Below are 26,951 nucleotides of genomic sequence, written 5' to 3'. Positions count from 1 at the left end.
ATTCAATTTCAATCTGATGCATGTTCAAATGAAATAAAACCATTACCATTACCATTACCAAATACTCATGTATATTTCTCTTTGCTCCACCCCCCCACCACCACCACCTTCACAAAGCTTTATTGAAATTAGTAGAGTGGATTTGGCGTAATCCCCCGAACAAACAAACACTGATGAAAGCATTACACCTTTGGCAGCGATAAAGAGATGATCAACATAGAATTACAGCTTCCCCCACAAACAACACACATTTTGTTTTCTGCATTTTGAACGATTGGCAGACGGGTGTTATGTATTCAGAAACTGAACTTTTACCATTTGGCATGGATAACGTACCGAGTGAGGCACAGTGTTCATTACTGGGATGACTGAACATGACAAAAGTAGATCCGATATTTACGTCTGACTCACTCTCTCAGCTATTTTCTTCGCCGTGATTTGCTGTGCGGTTGCCCTTTGAACACTTCTTGAGATGTGCACGCATCCCACCTCAAAACGATGCATCAGAAGCAATAAAGTGACCAATTTAACATCTTTATCTTCAATGTCTGCCAGATGAAAAAAGGGATGCGGCTAACATTTCAGCGGAGTGAGTGCTTGGACTCTCGGCACAAATGAAGGTTCGGTCTCAGTAGGCCTGCTATGAAAGAGGTTGTACCTACTGTATATTCCTGCTAGGCCCACAGGACGCTGCATGCGTGAAATGCATAAGCAGAGGTAGTCTACAGGTCACGCCAAACGAGCCAACAACAGTACATTTGCTGGAATAAATCTCCATATACAGTTGACCTGGGGACTTTTCTATAAAGCTTGGGGGCCGACAAGTTGTGTAATCCCTTTTAGTATGGTAGCCTATAATGACAAAACTTAAGAAGTCGTATGTGACGGTTCAGACAGAAGTAGATGACGACTTTGTTTCATTGTTCCGTTTATCGATTTCTTTGACTATATTATTGCTCACCAAATTGCCAAACTTATTGTGTGGGAAATATGGAGTAATAACTATAAAAGCAATCTTCACTCGCTAAATGTACTGCAAAAAAAGTCAGTAAGGATAATTCATAATGCCGCCTACAGAGAACATACTGAGTCCTTATTTCTAAAATCACAAATCTTGAACCAGTCATGATGTGCTATATATATCACTATATTGACACTTACTATGGTACCCATTATGTCATTGTATGCTCATATCACCGAGTACTTCGGTACGGGACAAAAAATTAAAAAATTTTAAAATAAAAAAAAACATAAATTGTATTACGGAAAGCAGGAAGTGAACAAATGTAACAGTTACTGATTGTAAAAGTACCAGATGGAGGGGTAGGATTTAATAAGCTCATTATGTCATTGTATGGTCATATCACCTCGTACTTCGGTACGTGACAAAAAAAAAAAATTAAATAAAATTAAAAAAAAAACAAAAACAAAAAAAACTTACAATTAAAATTAAAATTAACACAAAAAATAAATAAATTAAATTGAAAATTAAAAAAAAAAAAATACAAACATAAAAAACATTCAATTATATCAGGAAAGCAGGAAGTGAACAAATGTAATAATTACTAAAATGAAAATTTTCACTTACTTCCATTACATGTCCATTTTTTTCCACATACTATATCTCCTAGAACATTAAAAACTTGCAGTGTAATATCCATAAATGAGTACATCCTAACTCTTGTCTCAGCCTGGAGTGCGTTCCCAGTCGTGCCTGTTAACGGCGTGCCCTAGCCTTTTGTTTGCCAGGGTTTCCTAATGCTCAATTGAAGCAATTACTCGCTTCACTCGGCAAATTTGTCCTGTTATCACCAACTGAGACGACAGACAATTTAAAAGACACCGAACAGTACCCCTGAAAAACCAACGCGTTCCTGATTGGGTGCTAATTTGTCCAATTAGGCAGCTAATGAGCTCATTTAAAGCTCAAGTGAACCTCAATAACGATGAGCGTGGCTAGCCAGGCAGTTCTACATTGCATTGTTCAAGGAAAAAAAAAAAAAGGTTAAAGTTGTAACATTTCATTAAAAAAAAAAATTGAAACGCTGTGGAAAACTGTCCTATGAGTGTGGAATTGAAAGTGTTTTGAGGTTATACGCTTATGAATAATTTAATAACGCAAAGTACGTTGACTAAATTTCACAGTAAAACTGTGTTGTGCATAACATCTTATCTTCAAACAGTGTTTCAACACATCGCTTTAAGGTGTTATTCTGGGCCAATCGGAGCGCGGTCTTGCCAAAGAAAACAATGATGTCGGAGGTGGCCCCTGCCAGCACTGCAAGGCTTTTGTCTTTGGCATCTCACGGGCTACTATGACAAGGTTAAACTAAAGAACATACCCCCCCCCTAACGTGTCGGCTCTGCAAAATGAGACTTGACTGGCCTCTGCGTGCCAGCCAAGAATTAATGTGAACAGCCCGGACACAGAGGCAGTCTGAAATATTCATGATACTAACCCACACACACACAAACACACACACATTTCTCACATACAGATACAAATTCAATCTCGAATTATGACATTAGACACGTTTACATGAGGAGTTTTTTCGAATTACTTGTCCGAAAACAATGGTATACATGGAAAGGAATATTCGAGTTTTTCGAGTTTTTGGAATAACTCCATATTGCCTGTTTTTCGTTAGTCCAGTTTTGAAATTTAGTTTGGTAACAGCAGAAAGAACACACACCAGCAAATACAAATAGACGGTGTGGACATTGAAAAGGTGAAGGAAAATACATTTCTGGGGATCACAATAGATGAAAATATGAGCTCATATTACAAATATACACTATAAAAGCAATCTTCACTCGCTAAATGTACTGCAAAAAAGGCCAGTAAGGATAATTCATAATGCCGCCTACAGAGAACATACTAACTCCTTATTTCTAAAATCACAAATACTTTTGACAAATACTGATATAGTTAATCTTCAAACTGCTAAAATAATACATAAGGCTAAAAATAAGCAATTAGCTAAAAATGTCATTCAATACTTCTCTACAAGAGAGGAGAAATATGATCTCAGGGAAGAAGTACATTTGAAACACTTCTATGCTAGGACTACGTTATGCTAGCCATAGCATTTCAGTAAAAATTGAAATTGAAAAAAATAAAAATTTATAAAAAAAACATATATTAGGAAAGCAGGAAGTGAACAAATGTAACAGTTACTGATTGTAAAAGTACCAGATGGAGGGGTAGGATTTAATAAGCTTTGCTTGAACTGACTATGTGAAATATCATCTCGGGGAAGAAGTACATTTGAAACACTTCTATGCTAGGACTACGTTATGCTAGCCATAGCATTTCAGTATGTGGAATCAAACTATGGAATGGATTGAGTAAGGACCTCAAACAATGCACAACGATGAGCCAATTCAAGAAACAATACAAGCAGTTGATGTTTGCTAAATACAAGGATGAAGAGTCTTGAACCAGTCATGATGTGCTATATATATCACTATATTGACACTTACTATGGTACCCATTATGGCATTGGATGCTCATATCACCGAGTACTTTGGTACGGGACAAAAAATTACAACATTAAAAAAAAAAAAAAAAAATTATCACAGAAAGCAGGAAGTGAACAAATGTAACAGTTACTTGGCGCAAAGTGTCCACCAAATGCAACCAAATGTCACAAACAATCCTTCTATTGGAATCCACTGGAATGTACTACTGGCGCGAGCCATGTTGCGCCAGTGATGCTACGAGTCCACTGGGCCGGTGCCAGTTGGTGCCAAAGCTGATGTGATTGGCGCAAACTGGCACCAACTGGCAGTGGACTCCTATGGGGCCTTTTATGGTACTATTATGACCACTTTTTTTCAGACTTTTTGGGACAAGAAAAACAACAATGTCGTATTTTACAAGAATGACCACCCCATCACGTCACTTGCAGATCATAAAATATACGGTAATGTATTGTTGAGGGGTGGGCAAACTACGGCCCGGGGGCCACATCCGGCCCGCCAAGTGTTTGAATACGGCCCGCCCAATCTTTCCAAAGTATTTCATTTAAACTCAACATACAACCTGGCATCATGGCCTGAGCCAACCTTTTGATGGTTTTATCAATTTTGTTTTTTGACATGGTCTGTTGTTTACAAAGTGCTCCTGAAAAAAGGGACACAAGCACATAATAATAATAATAATTATTATTATTATTAGATTATTATAATTATTATATTAATGCTAATTATTATATTAATTATATATAATATTATTGTTATATTTGCATATTTTACATAATAATAATATAATTATTATTATTTTAATTTTATTGTAATTATTATAATATTTTATTATTTTTAAAATATTTAAATATAAATATAAAATAATAAATAATAATAGCAGATTGCATGACAATTTTACAGATACAATAATACCAGGTGGACTGTTATATCAATGCGGCCCGCGAGTCAAAAAGTTTGCCCACCCCTGGCTTAGTGGATGAATATAATCTATGGTTGTTGACTAGAAAAGATACAAAAAGTGGCGTATTTGGCAGTAGCTGGTTCAATACATGTATTTCCTCCCTGAAAGGCCTGGGGGACGGACACTCAAGGGACAGGGAAATGTAGGGATAAAAAGTACGTTTCCATAGAGTGGAACCAGTGAAGCTGAAGAGGCACATTGAGCGACAAAAGTTGAAATTCAAGAGGCGCAATCCCCTCATGATTTCAAACCTGTAATCTATATCTTATTCACAACAACGAACCAAAAAATACTGAACAAAAAACGTAATTAACGATAATGCTATTGGCATGTCTGCAACAATCATATACTACTATATTGGCACTGGATATGGACCGTATGTCATGTCACAAAGTCTAAACATTATATCTTTATGAAGGGTCAACATGACTATAAGTGGTCAGTTCCATGTGCCAAGAATAAATCCATATGCAATTTACTACATTTCAAATGTTACCATTCCTGTTTTCCCGTCCGTTAGAGACAAGGGAATACCCTACGGCCAGTGAAGCGTCTCTTACATCAAAGCTTTGAAGAAGCCTGCAGCTCAAAGCTTGTCAATACTAATCAGGTATGATGGTGTCTGGCATTTGCCTTTTCATTTTAGCTTCAGTTTACGTCAACAAAAACATGCCTGACATCGGATCGCGGGGAATACATTTTGAAAAATGGTATACACCATTTAGGATGACTGCGAATCACTAATAAATAAAACAAAAATGGTTTACAATAAAGAACAGCAGCTTTCATTCATTTGTTGTATATCGAGTCACCAGATCTTGTGTTTTTTTGTCAAATTGTCTTGTAGGCACTAGTCCTGGAAAAATAATAAATTAATGAATTATTGTATTTTCTGGACTATAAGTCGCTCCGGAGTATAAGTTGCACAAGGCCAAAAATGCATAATTAAGTACAAAAAAACATACATAAGTCGCATTTTTTGAAAATTATTACATAAAAGATAATGTAGCCGAAGTCAAGGCAACATATTCAAAATGTTTCAGCAATGGGCACATTGTCCAATTGGTAATGGTAATGGTAATGGTAATGGTAATGGTAATGGTAATGGTAATGGTAATGGTTTTATTTCATTTGAACATGCATCCGATTACAATTGAGTGCATCCCATAATCAGTTCCCAGTTCCACATGTCCAAAAGGAGTAGGAAGAAGCAAAGCTTATTAAATCCTACCCCTCCATCTGGTACTTTTACAATCAGTAACTGTTACATTTGTTCACTTCCTGCTTTCCTAAAATAATTTAATTTTTTTTTTTTTTAAATAATTTTTTTCAATTTTATTTATTTTTTTAATTTTAATTTTAATTTTAATTTTAATTTTAATTTTAATTTTAATTTTAATTTTAATTTTAATTTTAATTTTAATTTTAATTTTAATTTTAATTTTTTACTTTTTTTACATATAGCACATCATGACTGGTTCAAGACTCTTCATCTTTGTATTCATGACATTATGATAAAATGATGGGTCGCACAGTGGGCCAGTGGGAAGCATAATGGCCTCACTGAAAGATCTGGGTTGGAATCTCCTTTTGGGCATGTGCATGTTGTCCCCATGCATGGATTTTCCCTGGGTACTCTGGTTTCCTCCCACATTCCAAAAATATGCATGAGACTCAAAACTGCCGTAGATATGAATGTGAGTATGAAACCCCCACGAACCAAGTGAGGAGTGGGGCATAAAAAATGTCCATTGGGGGTACATTGCATCACGGTATGTCATGTCTGATTCTAAAACAGAAAGCAGATTCCATCGACTTTTCCTGGTCTTACTGCAGCATTTTGGAGACCCTGACGGGAAAGTGTGTATTATTGTTAAACCTGGATTATGTAGTCCCTACGCCGTTCCTCTGATAGCATCTCATATCATTTTATAGTCCACCGTCAGGGTTGGACATGTAGCGTGCAACACTCAGAACACAGAAAATCAACTCAGCAAGAGACGACAAAAATCGTAGAAATAGACATTTTTAATGATTAGCAACTTTTAGGCAATAACTTCTTAAGAAGGCGTTGGCAACACTGACTGACGACCAATAGTTTCATTGATATTAACATAAAAAGTTTTAGTCACCAAAATAAGGCGACTGAAACCAACTCACGCATACGTATATCAACTCACACAGTACACAAGTACACAAGTACACAGTCCCGTGTGCTGTCACAAAAATGTTGACACTCTCTGACCCTTTCTAAGACATGCTCTGACAAACTGCGGAGGGGCAAAGGGGCACATTGCCGACAGCTATCACACCTCTGCAATGCCTCGTTGTAATAAGGAAGAGGAGCCGGGCAGGGTGGTTAGCTGTCATGCAAGCATCGGGCCAGGCGATACACAAACTGGCAAAGCCATTTAGTTGTCTTTGTGTGGGTTCAGGCACTGCTGGAGTTAATAAATCAATAGCTAATATACAGCATGAACTGAGTTCAAGTTCCAGTTCTAGCTTGACGTGTTTCCCGTGGTGCACTGTGTCGGTCTGGTACAAAACTATATTGAGACCAGTGATGTTGTTTGGTCTAGAGATAGTACCACTGAGGAAAAGACTGGAAGCAGAACTGGAGGTAGCAGAGATGCTGAGGTTGACATTGGGAGTGACCATGATGGATAGGATCAGGAACGAGTACATCACAGAGAGAGAGACAGGGTTGGATTTAGGAGTTTGATTTGCTGTGGCGACCCCTGAATGGTAATACAAATACAAAACAAATAATAAGACTGTTAGTGTGCTCAGGTTCAATGCCTGCCATTTTTAAATTAACCACCATTAAGTGGAATTTTTCAGCACAGCATTTAGCTCAAGGAACTAAAATAGTACCAATTGGACGAAGGAAAAACTGTCAATACGGAGTTATTCCAACAAGAGAAAGAAAAACTCGAGGAAGTCGGTATCAAGTGATGTTGGTGTTTACGTTTTACTGGGCATGCGCCATTGACTATTCTGTTTGATTATCGCGGCGCATGTAGACAATAGATTGGAATATTCCTTTCCATGGATACCATTGTTTTCGGAAATTGTTTTCCAAGTGGCCACAGTTCAATAATGCTTGCCCTAAAAACCAAAACTGAGATATGGGATTTTAAATTCTTAGCAAAATATCCTAAAAACTCTCGGAGCAGTCTCCAATCATAAGTTCAAATGAGGTCTTTGATGATTGGGCGTGGTGTGTGTGTGTGTGTGTGTGTGTGTGTGTGTGTGAGAATGTGCATGTTGTGTGTTTTCTTGGCATGCAGCTACTAGCCTGGATCCTGAATTGTTTGATATGGAGATTTCCTCACCAGGTGGTATATTAAAAAATTCAATAGCAACTAAAATTTACGGAGGTCTTTCAAGGGGATGTTTCGAAAGTAATGCACCCCCCCCCCCCCTCCAGCCTCTACAACAGAAGTAGTGTCTTTGCTACACAAAGACAGCCAATCACAGGGCACATATAGACAAACAACCATTCACACTCACATTCATACCTATGGACAATTTGGAGTCGCTAATTAACCTAGCATGTTTTTTTGGAATGTGGGAGGAAACCGGAGTACCCGGAGAAAACCCACGCATGCACGGGGAGAACATGCAAACTCCACACAGAGATAGCCGAGGATGGAATTGAACTCGGGTCTCCTAGCTGTGAAGCCTGTGTGCTAACCACTCATCCACAGCCCTGGTTCAGTATATTTTTCATCAAAATAGTAGTCATGCCAAAATGTTGTGTTGCTGCTGGATGTTCACAGTATCTAAGTGATACTGTTGTGGAGGTGCTGGAGCCTATCCCAGCTGTCTTCAGGCGAGAGAGGCGGAGTACACCCTGGACTGGTGGCCAGCCAATCACAGGGCACATATAGACAAACAACCATTCACACTCACATTCATACCTATGGACAATTTGGAGTCGCTAATTAACCTAGCATGTTTTTGGAATGTGGGAGGAAACCGGAGTACCCGGAGATAAGCCATGCATGACGGTGGAATTGAACTCGGGTCTTCTAGCTGTGAGGTCTGCGCTAACCACTCAACCACCGTGCAGCCATTTTTTATTTTTTATCCAATTCCTCTTTCCCCTCCCTACATAATTAATGCATTAAAAAGCCAGGGTATAGAGTGGGCCTGTTGAGAGTTTGCAGGAGAGTTTGTGTTAGAAATCATTACAACATTTCTATTATTTGAATTTATTTATTTACCATTTGCTGGTGGTTCCCGGAGTGTAAATTATGAAAAACAAAAATATGTGTTTTTTATTGCAAACTACATAAGGAAAAGGTTTCTGGGAAAATATAGAAAGCCTTCCTAGAAATGCACTCAAGCAAAAAGGCTGAATGACTCAGCTGATTGTCTCTTATGATTTCCCTGTGTCGGCCATGACTCTTCATATCTCAATGTGAGGAATATTAGATCTTTCTGATTGGTTCTCATGGTGTGTTTGAGTAGGGTTACAGTTCTAACTTTATTTAAATCGTTGTGTGAAATACCAAAATACCACAGAAGAGCACTGTACAAGAGGTGTGTGTGTGTGTGTGTGTGTGTGTGTGTGTTGCATATGTATGAGTGTTGGGGTGGTGGGTGGTGCATTCATTTAACAAAATGAATAGCTCTTGGACTAAATTAAATTTCAGCTTGAATTAAATGATGGGAAGTGGTCTCGATGTGTGCTACCAGATCGCTGTGGGAGAGCAATATTGCTAAAAGGCTTTTAGAGGATTAATTTAATGTTTTCTTCTTTTCCCTGCCTCGGTTTTCTCTTTCTTCCGCCTTCCAGGTGTCCATAAACTCCCAGCATTCCTTTTGTATTGACTTTTGGAAGCACGGAAATGGCAGCAAGCTAGCAAACTAGCTCCTGAATGCGGTTGCTTTGATACTTTAGAAAGCAATATTTTTTAGAACTACATTTTGATGTACCTGAAAAATAACCAAAATCGTAATTTAGAGCTTCTAATCAACGTAAAACCGATGTGTCAGTTGTTTAAAAAATATCCAAATATGTACAGAATAAATAGTTGAAAGTGGGAAAGTTGTACATGAAATTGGGGTTAAAATATTGGTGATTGACTTTAGCCGAAATCACCCGAAAGTTTAATGTTAGTGCGGCCCGCGCAAGTTTGATATGGATGCTGTATGGTATCATGTACCCAGAAAAAATTATTACGTTTGATTAATGTTCATGTTAAAGGTTAAATAACTGTTAATAGTTATCCTCCCTATCCGTGTGGAAGTGGTAATTTTGTTGCTATTTAAGTTGAAAGGAAATAACTTGAAGGCTACCGTTTAGGTCGCTAGCTCTCTAGTTTGCGAGTTAGCATGTGTCTCCCAGTGGCCCCCAGGTAAATTGAGTTTGAGACCCCTGTTGTACTGTAATCCCTTTGTCATTGTCGTGAATTGGTTCCAGACCCAACTGTGATAGGTCGATTAAATATTTTGGTATAACAACCCAGAAAACTGTATACTACCTTCTAAATACAGAATTTCACATTATTAGAGCCTCTACACATGAAATAACACCCCTATAGTCACCTTTGTTCTCATATTAGTCATAATAAGAGAAAACACAACATTTATGACATGGAATAAGACTCGTGCTTGTGTGGGTCGGTGTTGGGGTGCGAGGGGAGTAAAGTGGGGGCCCGGACAGGATGTAATGTCGGGGGTTTAGAGTTGAATTTTAGCTCGGCATGGGTTACGACCACAACAGTTGCTTTGGAGGGATTATTATAGGGATTATTATATTATTATTATTATACCTGCTGTACGATAAATCTATAACCTGCAATAAAAGCCTGTTGGAAGCACCAAAGGATGGATGCTTTTTTTGGGGGCACTCAATTCCTCAGAAGGGGAGACACTTTGGTCAAAAAACTGAGGTACCACTGCATTTACAAAAGGTTTTGGAGTCTTTTTTCAATTAATTAATTAATTAATTAATTGAAAATAATTAATTCTAATGACATTTGTAATTAAAAAAAATTACATTTTTAAATTTAAATTTTTTTTAAATTTTAAATTAAAATTTTTTAAAATTTTTAAATTTAAAAATCATGTGTGGGTTCTCCGGGTACTCCGGTTTCCTCCCACATTTCAGAAACATAATAAATTTAAAAATTTAAAAATTTAAAAATTTAAAAATTTAAAAATTTAAAAATTTAAAAATTTAAAAATTTAAAAATTTAAAAATTTAAAAATTTAAACATTTAAAAATTACAAATGTCATTAAAATTAAAATGTTTAAATTTTTAAATTTTTAACCATTCACACTCACATTCATACCTATGGACACTTTGGAGTCGCTAATTAACCTAGCATGTTTCTGGAATGTGGGAGGAAACCGGAGTACCCGGAGAAAACCCACTCATGCACGGGGAGAACATGCAAACTCCACACAGAGATAGCCGAGGGTGGAATTGAACTTTGGTCTCCTAACAAACACAATAAAGATGAGTAAAAATGATCTGGCTGGAATCTGTCCGTAGTGTCCCACAGAGAAAAAACCCACTAGCCATTGTCCACTAAGACTGATTTACCAAAGGATGGATTCTTTTTAAAAACTGAGGTACTACTGCATTTACAAAAGTTTTTAGAGTAGCCATTTGAAGTGGTTTTCAGTAATTAAATATTGTTATTTTTAATTATTTTAAAATATTCCCTAGAAGACCTTAACTCAAGTTGATGTGCAATTAATGTTGTCAGCAAAAACGCCAAAGTGCAACAGACACTGATTCCGCATCCGACTCCCAATAAGCGTTGTTGTTCTCCCGCTAGCAAGCACAATTATATGCGTTTGGAAAAGATGGGGACGCGTACACACTGATTAGTAATAGTCTGTCTCATCAGTGAGGGCATTTCCACAGATGATTGTTGGTGTTCAATTGCACACCTGCATTCCTCAGTCGTTGGCACGCTGACAATGGGCTATCCTACAAAACAACGTCTACATTAGTCCGCCTGGATTCCTGGCTACGGAAGACAATTTAGCATGGATGCTGCGGAAAAGCTGTTTATTTTCTTTTCGCCTTTATCTCCGCTTCGATGGAGAAAGGGAGAAACATTTGTAGATGAAAAAGACAAACGTGGACTTAAGCCTTAAGACATGGAGATGAAGAGTGGTCGCCTTCAAAACACAGAACGGTAAATGTGAATTAATCTGGAGTTGCTTATGCTTCAATTATTATTTTTATCGGCTTCTTAATGAGCGTATAAAGACGCCTTTTTAGCTTTCTTTATTGTGGATTTCGCCGCCCCCACTGTCAACATATGCATGTGAAAATAAATTATATAAAATGTAGGCTTTAAAGGTTGGAATAGTGTTCAGAATAAAATATGTAAGCAAGACATGACTTCATTTGTTCTGTGGAAACTTTGACATTGTTTTTATGTGTTTATATCGTACTTTCAAGCAAAATGCGTCTTGGAAAAAATTCGATTAACTTGAGCTGGGCATCCATTTGTGTCTCATTTTCTGTACTTAGTACTTTGTCCACCTTAAAGTCTTAAAATTTTGTCTTTTGGAAAGGAAAATACACTCAAAGTATCACGCAAATACTATGAACATCCAGCAGCAACACAACATTTTGGCATGACTATATTATTATGATGAAAAACTTACCCAACAAAGTCGACGAGAATTTGTATGAAAGTATTTTTTTTTTACAAATTTACTGTTTCCTTTAAAAAAACAAACAATGTAAAATAAAATTTATTAAAAAAATAGCAAAGTTGATCAATCATAAAATAAAATAAAAACCTGTTGGAAGCCATTTTCCACTAAGACTGAGTTACCAAAGGATGGATGCTTTTTTTGGGGCATTCAATTCCTCAGAAGCGGAGACAGTTTGGTCAAAAAACTGAGGTACCACTGCATTTACAAAAAGTGTTTTGTTTTTTTTTAAATGGCAAAATTTACTGAAAAAGCATGTTTTTGCGTGTGGGGGGGAAAGGAAAATACACTAAAAGCATCACACAAATACTGTGAACATCCAGCAGCAACACAACATTTTGGCATGACTATATTATTATGATGAAAAACGTACCCAACAAAGTTGACAAAAATTTGTATGAAAGTAATTTTTTACAAATTTACTGTTTCTGTTTTAAAAAAACAAACAATGTAAAATAAAATTTATTAAAAAAATATTAGCAAAGTTGATCAATCATAAAATGAAATAAAAGCCTGTTGGAAGCCATTGTCCACTAAGACTGAGTTACCAAAGGATGGATGCTTTTTTGGGGCATTCAATTCCCCAGAAACGGAGACAGTTTGGTCAAAAAACTGAGGTACCACTGCATTTACAAAAGGTGCTGGAGTGTTTTGTTTTTTTTTTTTTAATGGCAAAATTTACTGAAAAAGCATGTTTTTGCGTGTGGGGGGAAAGGAAAATACACTCAAAGTGTCACACAAATTCTGTGAACATCCAGCAGCAACACAACATTTTGGCATGACTATACTATTATGATGAAAAACTTGTTGATCAAAGTTGATCAATCATGTCAGTGACCCTTTAAGCTTATTACATGTATCTTTCCATCCGTCATGTCTAAGCATTGTGTAACTCTGGTTGTGCTATGTGAGTGTATGTGTTAAGAAGGCTATGTATGAGAAACTGAATCTGGAATTGCAATAATAATTTGCTTAAAACTACTGGGCAAAATATAGAACAGCATATCGAATACAGGAGACGTCTGTTGGGAATGGTCTGAGCTATATGATGACGGTTAGCAAAAACTTGACAATGGCGTAAAAACGCTACAACGGGCAATTTTGGCTCCGACGACAACACAACTTATGTTAATCAATCTGCTCGACTTTAATTGCATGCAAGTTACATTTTTTTTCTTGCACTCTGATTCTTAATTCCTCGCACAGCGCACTGCTACGTGAATATCCTTGAAAATTAGCATCCCGCCGAGTTTCAATTAGAATTTCTAATTAAGGATTCCCATGTGCCACATAATGAAGTTATCATTTGGCAGGCATGCATTGCATCAACAGATTAAAACTATTTTATGCTATGTGATGATGAGGTAACTCCTAAGAGGGGGACGTGTTTCTGCTCAAACTCCAAAAGCCTTTGTGTAAGGTAACAGTCATGGTAATGGTTTTATTTATTATTAATATTATTATTTTATTATTATTTCATTTGAACATGCATCTGATTACAATTGAATGCATCACATAATCAGTTCAAGCAAAGCTTATTAAATCCTACCCCTCCATCTGGTACTTTTACAATCAGTAACTGTTACATTTGTTCACTTCCTGCTTTCCTAATATTTTTTTTAAATAAATTTTTATTTTTTTTTATTTTATTTATGTATTTTATTTTTTTATTTAAATACTTTAATTTAATTTTCCATATACTGAAATGCTATGGCTTTTTAACGTAGTCCTAGCATAGAAGTGTTTCAAATGTACTTCTTCCCTGAGATCATATTTCTCCTCTCTTGTAGAGAAGTATTGGATTACATTTTTAGCTAATTGCTTATTTTTAGCCTTATGCATTATTTTAGCTGTTTGAAGATGACCTATATCAGCAAGTTGAAGTATTTGTCATTTTAAAAAAAGGAGTTAGTATGTTCTCTGTAGGCGGCATTATGAATTATCCTTACTGGCCTTTTTTGCAGTACATTTAGCCAGTGAAGATTGCTTTTATAGTTATTATCCCATATTTCCACACAATAAGTAAGATATGGTAGAACTATAGAACTATCGAACCAAAATATTTCTGTATTATTATTATTATTTCTGTAATATTATGTTGTATATTTGTAATATGAGGTTTCCGGCTCATATTTTCATCTATTGCGATCCCCAGAAATGTATTTTCCTTCACCCTTTCAATGTCTACACCGTCTATTTGTATTTGTTGGTATGTGTCCTTTCTGCTGTTTAAGGGACAAAACTATGGACTCTGATTGGTTGGCCACTGATCACTATTAGCCATCCTGAAATTATTACAGCATGCTGTGAAAATATTTTGAAATGGGAGCATGTGGTGAATGTTGTTTAAAGTCATTATCCGTCCAGTTTGTCATGGTGTCTCTTTCCCAAATTGCCAATCACATGCATATTGTTGGCCACTGTTGCTATATGACGGCACAGGTAACCTTTGAAAATGCCATCACAGAGGTGTGTTACCTATTGAAAATGAAAGTCAAAAATAATTCTTTATGTGTTACTACGTTATGCTAGCCATAGCATTTCAGTATGTGGAATCAAACTATGGAATGGATTGAGTAAGGAAGTCAAACAATGCACAACGATGAGCCAATTCAAGAAACAATACAAGCAGTTGATGTTTGCTAAATACAAGGATGAAGAGTCTTGAACCAGTCATGATGTGCTATATATATCACTATATTGACACGCTCTATGGTACCCATTATGGCATTGGATGCTCATATCACCGAATACTTCGGTACGTGACTAAAAATTTTAAAAATAAATAAAATTAAAAAAATTTAATTCATCAAAAAATATGATATTAGGAAAGCAGGAAGTGAACAAATGTAACAGTTACTGATTGTAAAAGTACCAGATGGACGGGTAGGATTTAATAAGCTTTGCTTCTTCCTACTCCTTTTGGACATGTGGAACTGTGAACTGATTATGTGATGCATTCAATTGTCATCTGATGCATAAAATAAAATAATTAAAATTAAAATTAAAATTAAAAAAACTTAAACTACAATTGGAAAAGTAAATTAATGTAAATGTAAATAATTAAAATTAAAATAATGAATAATGAATTAAAATTAAAATTAAAATTAAAATTAAAATTAAAATTAAAATTAAAATTAAAATTAAAATTAAAATTAAAATTAAAATTAAAATTAAAATTAAAAAACAAACTTAAACTACATTAGGAAATGTAAATTAATGTAAATGTAAATAATTAAAATTAAAATAATGAATAATGAATAATGAATAATGAATAATGAATAAAATCTAAAATTAAAATTAAAATTAAAATTAAAATTAAAATTAAAATTAAAATTAAAATTAAAATTAAAATTAAAATTAACAAAAACAAAAACAAAAACAAAAACAAAAACAAAAACAAAAAAAACCTTAAACTACATTAAGAAAGCAGGAAGTGAACAAATGTAACAGTTAGTGATTGTAAAAGTACCAGAATAAGCTTTGCTTCTTCCTACTCCTTTTGGACATGTGGAACTGTGAACTGATTATGTGATGCATTCAATTGTAATCTGGTGCATGTTCAAATGAAATAAAACCATTACCATGTGTACGCAGTGTATTAGCAATTCATACATACAGTACTTAAGATTACCAGCTACGTTTTTAAATAGGGGAACCTCGTCATCTTCTCTTCACTACTTCCCAATCGTGCTCATTCATTCAACTGAATTACTGTTATTTGTTATTGTGGCATGGAAGACTGTGACCTTGAATTTTTACCCTACAAATTCCTCTGTTCTTTTAAAAAAGGAGCATGAAACTAATTTGGGCCTGGGAGCTTTGCAGCTTCCCGCTTTAATCTTTTACACTCGCTGAATGGGAAAGGGCAGAGAGAGGAAGAAGAGGACAGCAGGAAGAGAAAGACAGATGCACAAAAGTGAAAATGGATTTATTATTTGTGTTTTGGAGGCTCAAGAAATGTACATGGGGATCATTTTTAGGACACTGTGACGAACATACAATTCCCCTCACACCCAGCGGCGTCCATACGTTAAGAAGAGTCTGCCAATATCCTTGCATCAATGCCCTGGGTCAGAAGTATAACTGTATTTAAAAGAGGGGAAGCAATGCTTGAGTCAAGGAGAAGAATAGAGCATGGAGCGAGCAAAATGCCTTTGTTGCAGAGTGTAATGCACCACCGACAAATAGCGGTGTTGTGTCGCCCGGAGAGGAAAGAGCTTTTAAATTGATGCTCACTCAAAAGGCAGCGGTGGCATTGCCGCGGCCACGGACAGAAAAGCCGCCGGACATTGTTGTGTGATTATTCATCATAGCCATTGGTCACGTGTGATGGAAGCTGCTGGACCTTTTCAAATTTAAGCATGAAACCAAGCTTTTTTTTGATAAATGTGGTAAATTATATTCATGCATATGTACTGTATAGACAAGGGGCGTCCAGGGGCCGTTTGCCGCCCATGGCTGTTTTTTTTTTTAAATTGGCTGGCAGCACATTGTAAAACGTTAACGTTGAAATTTGAAAAATCACTACTAAACTCATGTCATTTTAAGAGCATGAAGTGGAAATATTGAAGTTTGTCAACTCGTAATATTATGAAAAAAAAAATAAGTGATTAAAAAAAAAAAAAATTTGACTGACGAAAAAAAGTATAAAGTCAAAATCTCTCAAGAAGAAAATTTGTAAGCAGAAAGTTGAAATATTTGGGAAATTATATTTAAAAAAATTAAAAAAAACAAGAATAATCCCATGTTATATTAATATTAAAGGAAAAAAATATTAAATAATATATTTTAAAAATAATTTTATATATGTAAAAAAAACAAATTTTAAAGAAAAGTAACATCATGAGAAACAGGAAAAAAACAATAAAATTGGAATTCTTGGGAGGTTAGCCTGCCAATGTCCCTGCAAAATTATATTTAAAAAAAATACAAGAATCATCCAATGTTATGTCCCATGTGGATAAACAATTACATTCTAGTAGCATAATTACAATATTAAAGGGAAAATATTACATAATATATAAAATTATTTTAAAAATATATGTCGAAAAAAACACATTTTTAAAAAAGTAACATGAGGAACACAAAAAAAAAACAATAAAGTTGGAATTTTGGGGAGGTTAGCCTGCCAATGTCCCAGCAAAATTATATTTAAAAAAAAAAAAAAAACAAGAATATTCCAATGTTATGTCCCATGAGGATAAACAATGACATTCTGTTAGCATAGTGACAATATTAAAGGAAAAAATATGGAATAATATATAAAATTATTTTTAAAAAATGTGTTAAAAAACACATTTAAAAAAAGTAACATTATGAGAAACACAGGAAAAAAAACAATGAAGTTGGAATTTTGGGGAGGTTAATGGCAAGAACAAAAAAAATTTAAATTTAAATTTTTGGAGAAGAGGAAAAAATGAGAAAAAGTCTCAATTTTAGGAGCATGAAGTGGAAATATTGAAGATTTTCAACTCGTAACATTATTTAAAAAAAATATTAAGTGATTCAGAGAAAATTAGATTGCCGAAAAAATTATAAAGTCAAAATCTCACAAGAAGAAAATTTGTAAGCAGAAGGTTGAAATATTTGGGAAATTATATAAAAAAAAAAGAAAAAAAATACAAAAATAATCCCATGTTATGTCCCATGAGGATAAACAATGTAATTCTAGTAGCATAGTTACAATATTAAAGGAAAAAATATTAAATAATATATAAAATTATTTTAAAAATACATGTCAAAAAAACATTTAAAAAAAAGTAACATTACGAGAAACAGAAAAAAAACAAAGTTGGAATTTTGTGGAGTTTAGTAAAAATTGACAATATTATGACAAGAACAAAAAATTTGAAAAAAAAAATTTTTTTGAGAAGAGGAAAAAATAAGAAAAAGTTGCAATTTTATCAGAATTAACTTGTAATATGGGGGAAATTTTAATTTTAGTAGCAAAAACCATATTGATATTCAATTTTCTTGCCATAACTTCTCAATCAACCCCTGTCACATTTCTACTCTTTAATGTTTCACTCTGTGTTTTTTTTTTCCTCATCCCACTTCCTTCTTGCGTCCGGCCACCAACAGGAATGACCACCAACATGACAGGGATCCCTGAGGTTTACCCCCCCCCATGTTATGTTCCTCCCAAGACATGCACCGACACACACATAGAATTGCTTGTCAAAAAACGGCCAAGCTCATCGTTCCCGTCACAAAGGTGGGCTACAAAGTCATGAAGACAGAAAGTGGACAGAAGAATACAGACAGTTTTATCAAGTAAATGCAGAAAGCAGGACCAAATGCAGGTAAAATAATATTTATTCTGGCTATAATAGCAGCAGAAGATAAGGCAACTCAACTTGCTGACGGACAAACAACAATGATCCAACAAAACGAGAAGCACACACCTGAACTAAATAGACCGCACAAATTAGGGACAGGTGTGGGTAGCTATGGCAACAAAAGGCAGAGGCGGCAAAACAGGAAGTCAAGTACAAAATAAGAGTGTTCAAAAGAGAAACCATAGCCCAAACGGGGAACATAGACAAACAGTCATGCACAAACCCGCACAGGGCGTGACACAAACTATGGAATGGATTGAGTAAGGAAATCAAACAATGCACAACGATGAGCCAATTCAAGAAACAATACAAGCAGTTGATGTTTGCTAAATACATATAAAAAATAAATAACATTAAAAAAATCAAAAAATAATTTTTCCGAAAAAAAAATATTACCATGATTATTTATTTATTTTTTTGTTTTTTTTTTTTAAATATACAAACTAAGCATTTATTATACTGTAATTGATTACATTTTCAAATCACGAGGTCTCAGCTGTTAAAGGGAGGAATACATTTTTGGGGAGCTCTTTTGTTAAAAACGCCCATCGATACAGTCTGCACTTTTTTATATGAAACGTTCGACTATATTATACAAATAAATGCAAATAAATAAACACCAGAGGTTGTGAGATGGAGTAAAACATCACTCACAACATCAACAATTTTCAGTAATTCTGCAATTTATGAATGGAAAATAGCCGTAACAACATTCGTAACAACATTCGTAACAACATTCGTAACAACATTCGTAACAACATTCGTAACAACATTCGTAACAACGTCCGTAACAACATCCGTAACAACGTCCGTAACAACGTCCGTAACAACGTCCGTAACAACGTCCGTAACAACGTCCGTAACAACGTCCGTAACAACGTCCGTAAAAACATCCATAACAACGTCCGTAACAACGTCCGTAACAACATCGTAACAACGTCCGTAACAACGTCCGTAATACCGCCCGTAACAACGTCCGTAACAACGTCCGTAAAAACATCCGTAACAACGTCCGTAACAACATCGTAACAACGTCCGTAACAACGTCCGTAATAACGCCCGTAACAACGTCCGTAACAATGTCCGTAACAACGTCCGTAACAACGTCCGTAACAACGTCCGTAACAACATCCGTAAAAACATCCGTAACAACATCCGTAACAACGTCCGTAACAACGTCCGTAACAATGTCTGTAACAATGTCCGTAAAAACATTCGTAACAACGTCCATAACAACGTCCGTAATAACGCCCGTAACAACGTCCATAACAACGTCCGTAATAACGCCCGTAACAACGTCCGTAACAATGTCCGTAACAACGTCCGTAACAACGGCCGTAACAACGTCCGGAACAACGTCCGTAAAAACGTCCGTAACAACGTCCGTAACAATGACCGGAACAACATCCGTAACAACGTCCGTAATAACGTCCGTAACAACGTCCGTAACAACGTCCGTAACAACGTCTGTAATAACGCCCGTAACAACGTCCGTAACAACGTCCGTAACCATGTCCGTAACAACGTCCGTAACAACGTCCGTAACAACGTCCGTAACAACGTCCGTAACAACGTCCGTAACAACATCCGTAACAACGTCCGTAACAACGTCCGTAACAACGTCCGTAACAACGTTCGTAACAACATCCGTAACAACGTCCGTAACAACGTCCGTAATAACGCCCGTAACAATGTCCGTAACAACATCCGTAACAACGTCCGTAATAACGTCCGTAACAACGTCCGTAACAACGTCTGTAATAACAAAGTCGAGGCAACGGCCCAGGAGGGAGAGCGTCCAATTATCAGAGGGTTGACAGTTCACACCTCGCCTCCATCAATCCCACTCACTATTGTTGTGTCCTTGGGCAAGACATTTCACCTACTCTGCATCCAGTGTCACACACACACAAACACACACATACACACACACACACACTGGTGTATAAATGTGAATGAAAGATTGGTGGTGGTCGGAGAGGCTGTTGGCACAAATTGGCAGCCATGTTTCCATCAGTCCGCCCCAGGGAGGCTGTGACTGCAGATGAAGATGACGACCACGAGAATGTAACTGGGGGACGAATGAATAATAAATAGGTCAGGGGTGTCCACTGAGGTTGCATTCAGAAAGGAATAAAGGATGCGGGGGGGGGGGGGGGGGGGGTTTATGTCATATTCTATTCTATATTCATTATTATTCCAAGTTTACTGTAATCCCGACCACCATAAATTTATTTTCACAAATTACACATTTTTAGCATTAATAGAGTCCTCTGAACATAAAATAACACCCCTATAGTTACTTTTACAACTCGTATTACCCAATATCATAAACATAATGGAAAATAAGACATAATTAAAAATCAAAACAGATTCAAGTTAGAATTTCTGGAAAATTACTTGGAATAAAGTCATAATATTATGGAAATAAAGTCTTATTTTCCGGAAAAAAAATATTACCATGATTATTTAAAAAATAAAAATTAAAAAAAAGAGCAAAGGCTGAAAACTGAGATTTTTTATTTTTTGCAATTGATTCCATTTTCAAATCTATCAAATAAGACATAACATAGGCTAACAGTAGTTTTTCATGAATTCCTCAGTAACTACTATATTTTTGAGTCCCTTATTGTAAGTTTATTACCATAAGTAGGCAAATGATGCAGGGAGTGGGGGGGGGGTTATATCATATTCTATTCTATATTCATTATTATTCCAAATTTACTGTAAATCGTTGTTTATCACTGTACCATAAATGTATTTTCACAAAGTACTATTCATTTTTTAGTTTTTTATATAGTAAATGTAATATTTTCAGAGCTAGAGCATAGGCCACCTGTTTGAATATGCATTTTATTTATTTATTTAGCATTAATTGATCCCTTTGAACATAAAATAGCACCCCTATAGTTACTTTTACACTCGTATTACCCAATATCATAAACATAATGGAAAATAAGACATAATTAAAAATCAAAACAGATTCAAGTTAGAATTTCTGGAAAATTACTTGGTTAAAAAAAGTCAGAATACTAATAGTATTAGAATACTAGAACACTAATACTAATACTAAGTCTTATTTTTTTTAAAAAAAATATTGCCATGATTATTTTAAAAAAAAGACAGAAAATGTAATATTTTCATAGCTAGAGCATAGGCCACCTGTTTAAATATGCATTTTATTTATTTATTTATTCATTTATTTAGCATTAATTGATCCCTTTGAACATAAAGTAACACCCCTATAGTTACTTTAACACTCATATTAACCATTATCATAAACATATTGGAAAATAAGACACAAATAAAATAAAATACAGCAAAAATGAAAAAAAAACAACTGTAATTTTACAAGAATAATATAAAAATATTAAGAAAGAAAGCCACAATTGTATGTGAATAAACTCATTATATGTGGAAAAATGTTATATTAAATTGTATTGGTTGGTAATGGTAAAGAAAAATACATTTATGAAAGGTAATATTCCCATATTATTAAAAGAACAAACAAAACAGATTCAAGTTAGAATTTCTGGAAAATTACTTGGTAAAAAAGTCTGAATACTATAGGAATAAAGTCATAATATTATGGAAATAAAGTCCTATTTTCCGAAAAAAATAAAAAAGAGCATTTTTTTTTCAAGATTTTTTATTTTTTTTAATTGATTCCATTTTCAAATCTATCAAATAATACTCTATTTTTGTGTTCCTTATTGTAAGACTTATAAGTTTATAACTGAAAGCCAGGAAAGGGGAAAGCAAATATTCCAAGACAGGAATTTTAATTTGACTTCTGATATTGTTTTTTTTTTTTTTTTAACTGTGTGTGTTTTAATTTAAAACTACGATGTTATTGATATTTAAAACATAATGTGCAGCGCTGACCACACAGACTCAATCAAACAGACAGCACGCCTGAGAGGAAGCGTCATGTTTAACAACATGGAACGCAGCTTCGGGCATTGTTGTCATCTTTTTGTTGGTGGAACCAACGGAAATCTTTAGGGCTATTAAAAAAAAAAAAAAAATGATGGCGTCGCCACTAATGAGTGTCTACGCTTCAATTTTTTTTTTATTTTTTTTTTTGGACCATCGGAAATGTTACACAATAAATCAATCAAAATTCCTGCCGGTCCATCTGGTCACTTGTCTGCCAACACCACCCCCGCCACCAAAGCCCAACCCCCCCACACACACAACTTCTCTTTAAAACAATATGGCAGCTGTAATCAAAGCCTGAGGTTGGCCTCCTCGGCGCATGATTATTTAATTGGACAAGCATGCCAGATGTGATCAGGTCAGCTCCGATGGCTGGCTAACATGTAAATGAGTCCCCGCATTGTCCCCGCCGAGCACCTATCCTGTCAAAAAGCGGGCATCTGGCGCAACTTGGATGCTCAACCTGTTCACAGTAAGCATTGTTGACATCACCCGCTGCCACGTTCCTTTTTTTTATAAATATTACATGAGCCACGCTTGGACGGCTGATATTTGTAAGATATATTGTCCCTCGTTGCTGGGGGGCATTCTCCAGATGCCAAATATATTTCATCTGAGCAGATGGAAATTACAAAGGAGTCTGGGAGGGGTGGTTGGTGGGAAAGGTGCGGGCTGACGGAGGAATGGTTTTGTGTGCATATTTCTGCAAATACCAAAACGCTAATGAGTACACGGCACAGGGAAGTGTGTGTGCCCCCCGCCTGATCCTTTGTGCTAATGGAGGGAAAGTTGTTGACGAGGTATGAACTTACGTAACCGATGCATTGATTAGACATTTCAACAAGAATTGATTTCTCATTTAATCCATGTATGGTAATGGTAATGGTAATGGTAATGGTAATGGTAATGGTAATGGTAATGGTAATGGTAATGGTAATGGTAATGGTAATGGTAATGGTAATGGTTTAATTTCACTTGAACATGCATTTGAATGCATCCCATAATCAGTTCCCAGTTCCACATGTCCAAAAGGAGTAGGAAGAAGCAAAGCTTATTAAATCCTACCCCTCCATCTGGTACTTTTACAATCACTAACTGTTACATTTGTTCACTTCCTGCTTTCCTAATATAATTGAAGTTTTTTTTTTGTTTTTTTTTTGTTTTGGTTTTTGTTATTTTTGGTTTTATTTTGTTTTATTTTTTATTTTTTTTAATTTAATTTTTATTTTTACTACTATTTTTATTTATTTTTATTTGTACTCGGAATAGTCACGGTGGGGCCTATCCCAGCTGTCTTTGGGCTGGTTGCCAGCCAATCACAGGGCACATATAGACAAACAACCATTCACACTCACATTCATACCTATGGACAATTTGGAGTCGCTAATTAACCTAGCATGGAAAAAGGTTGCAGAAAAAAAGTTATATTTCTCAAATAAGGTCACACTATTACTGGTAATAAAGTCATAATTATGCTGATAAATTTTAGAGGAAAAAAAATGGTAAAAACCCCAAAAAATTTACAAGAATAAAGTTAAAATATTAAGAAAGAAAGCCACAATTTTTCGTGAATAAACTCATAACGTGAGGAAAAATGTAATTTTAAATTGCATTGGTTGAAAATGGTAAAGATAAATATATTTGGAAGGAAGGAATCGAACCCGGGTGTCTTAGCTGTGAGGTCTGCCACTTGTTCAGCCTGAAAATAACCATTTAATTTTTTAATGTGACTTCATTAAATTTGCATAATTTTTATGAGGAAAATGTTGAAATTTGGAATGGTTTTGAGTAGCAAATATGTCATTTATAATAAAAAATGCTGTTGGTAGAGCTGTAGTAAAATGGTCAATGAAAAGGAATAGATCAGGCCGGATGTCAGAAAACCTCATTTTTACTCAGTATAATACATTTAGTAGTACACCAATGTATCCTATTTTGTTATTTGTGCAATTTATTCTTTTTATTATTATTATTTATTATTATTTATCTCTGGTGTAATACGGGAGCCAAGCAATATTACAATTATTTACAATATTTAAATTATTTGTGCAATTTATTCTCTTTATTATTATTATTTATCTCTGGTGTAATACAGGAGCCAGGCAATATTAAAAATGTTTAAAATATTTTAATTATTTGTGCAATTTATTCTCTTTATTATTATTATTATTATTTATTATTATTTATGTCTGGTGTAAAACAGGAGCCAGGCAATATTAAAAATGTTAAAAATATTTTAATTATTTGTGCAATTTATTCCCTTTATTATTATTATTATTATTCATCTCTGGTGTAATACGGGAGCCAGGCAATATAAAAAATGTTTAAAATATTTTAATTATTTGTGCAATTTATTCTCTTTATTATTATTATTATCATTAATCTCTGGTGTAATCCGGGAGCCAGGCAATATTAAAATGATTTAAAATATTTAAATTATTCATGCAAAGTATTATCTTTATTATTATTATTTATTTCTGGTGTAATACAGGAGCCAGGCAATATTAAAATTATTTAAAATATTTAAATTATTTGTGCAATTTAATATCTTTATTATTATTATTATTATTATTTATTATTATTTATCTCTGGTGTAATATCTAAAACAATACTAGTATCTGCACTGAGGTCATGAAAGGTCCATATTACTTCCTGTTTTCCATTTTGCACGGTACGTAGCCTTTGAAAGTGATATAAAAGCAAATACAGATCACATGCTCAAAATAACTTAAGATAATTAGATTCAGTTAAATCTGTTATTTTTTTTATGGCTATTATCTCATACTTATGCTAATGAAGCACATCATCGTGGCGTTTTTCTCGACTGAACCACAATTCAATTTAAACTGGGTGCAGAAGTACAAAATGCCAGAATCATACATGTTTTAATGACTCCGTTTATTCCAACACAGTAAACACCGGCGGCATTCAGGTGTACGGGGCGTTGCGTCAAATTGGTGCAACGACACAATTATCCCTGCAGACAACCGAGCGAGGCAAATGCCAGTCAGGGTCTGTGCTTGCCTAACTGAATAAACAGACGTGGTCAACACATAGCAGGGACTTTTAGTGCATGATATGCTAATTGCCTAATGTCAGCACTTTCTCTCGAGCACGTGCCACCTAAGTATGTCTTGGGTACCAATTACCGCAGTCATAACGGCATTGAAATCTAATTGTGTGCTTTATACACTGGTTCCCGCCGGTTCTGTTGATTCCCTACAAAACAGGGCACATATAGACAAACAACCATTCACACTCAAATTCATACCTATGGACAATTTGGAGTGGCCAATTAACCTAGCATGTTTTTGTACCTGGAGAAAACCCAACAGAGATGGCCGAGGGTGGAATTGAACTCGGGTCTCCTAGCTGTGAGGCCTTCACTCGTCCACCGTGCAGTTGCAATTGCATATTCATTCATTTTCTACCGCTTATCCTCACGGGGGTGCTGGAGCCTATCCCAGCTGTCTTCAAGCGAGAGACGGGGTGGTACACCCTGGACTGGTGGCCAGCCAATCACGGGGCACATATAGGCAAACAACCATTCACACTCACATTCATACCTATGGATAATTTGGAGTCGGCAATTAACCTAGCATGTTTTGTAGCCGGAGAAAACCCACGCATGCGCGGGTAGAACATGCAAACTCCACACAGAGATGGCCGAGGGTGGAATTGAACTCAGGTTTTCTAGCTGTGAGGCCTGCGTGCTAACCACTCGGTCGCCATGCAGCCCAATTTGACCCTTAAAGGTAGTAAATGTATCTTAAAATGTATTTTTAATTTAATTTAATTTAATTTAATTTAATTTAATTTAATTTAATTTAATTTAATTTAATTTAATTTAATTTAATTTAATTTAATTTAATTTAATAGGAGGTGATATGAGCATCCAATGCCATAATGTGTACCATAGTAAGTGTCAATATAGTGATATATATAGCACATCATGACTGGTTCAAGACCAGTCCTTCATCCTTGTATTTAGCAAACATCAACTGCTTGTATTGTTTCTTGAACTTTAAGCATTGGAATCTTTAAATCCTGTCCTGTATACGATTACTAACAAAAAAAAATCAAAGCCTTTAGAGACAATATAGCACCAGTAATGCAACATGTAAGGATTGCACTTGGCTGGGAATCCCTTCTGGTTTTATCTGAGGCACCGGACTCTGTGGCCTCTCTGTGACACCAGTACAGTGTTAATACCTTTCTCCTATTACGGACTACATCTATGCTGAAATGAAGTGTACACGACATGTACACAGGCGCAGTTCCCTTTTTGATGCTTAATAAACACACACGGCTGCAGAGATATTCATAGCTGCTAACACTCGGGTGTTTAAGGCTGATAAGCAACCCCCTGCTTTCCGTCGCTCTCATCTCCGGGGATGGAAGCAAGACCCCTGCAGAAGCACGTGCAGTAGCAATGAATACCTAAATATCTGGAGGGAATAGCACACAAAAGCGGACAACAAGAATCCTGGATTGCCGCTGAAAGGGAGGAAGGAGCCCATGGAGATTCCTA

This window comes from Doryrhamphus excisus, linkage group LG4 (genome assembly GCF_037039965.1).
Source record: "Doryrhamphus excisus strain RoL-2023G ecotype Guam linkage group LG4, RoL_Dexc_Guam_v1.1, whole genome shotgun sequence".
Lineage (NCBI taxonomy): Eukaryota > Metazoa > Chordata > Actinopteri > Syngnathiformes > Syngnathidae > Doryrhamphus > Doryrhamphus excisus.
The sequence above is the reverse complement of the archived record's forward strand: the minus strand, read 5'-3'. Positions refer to the sequence as shown.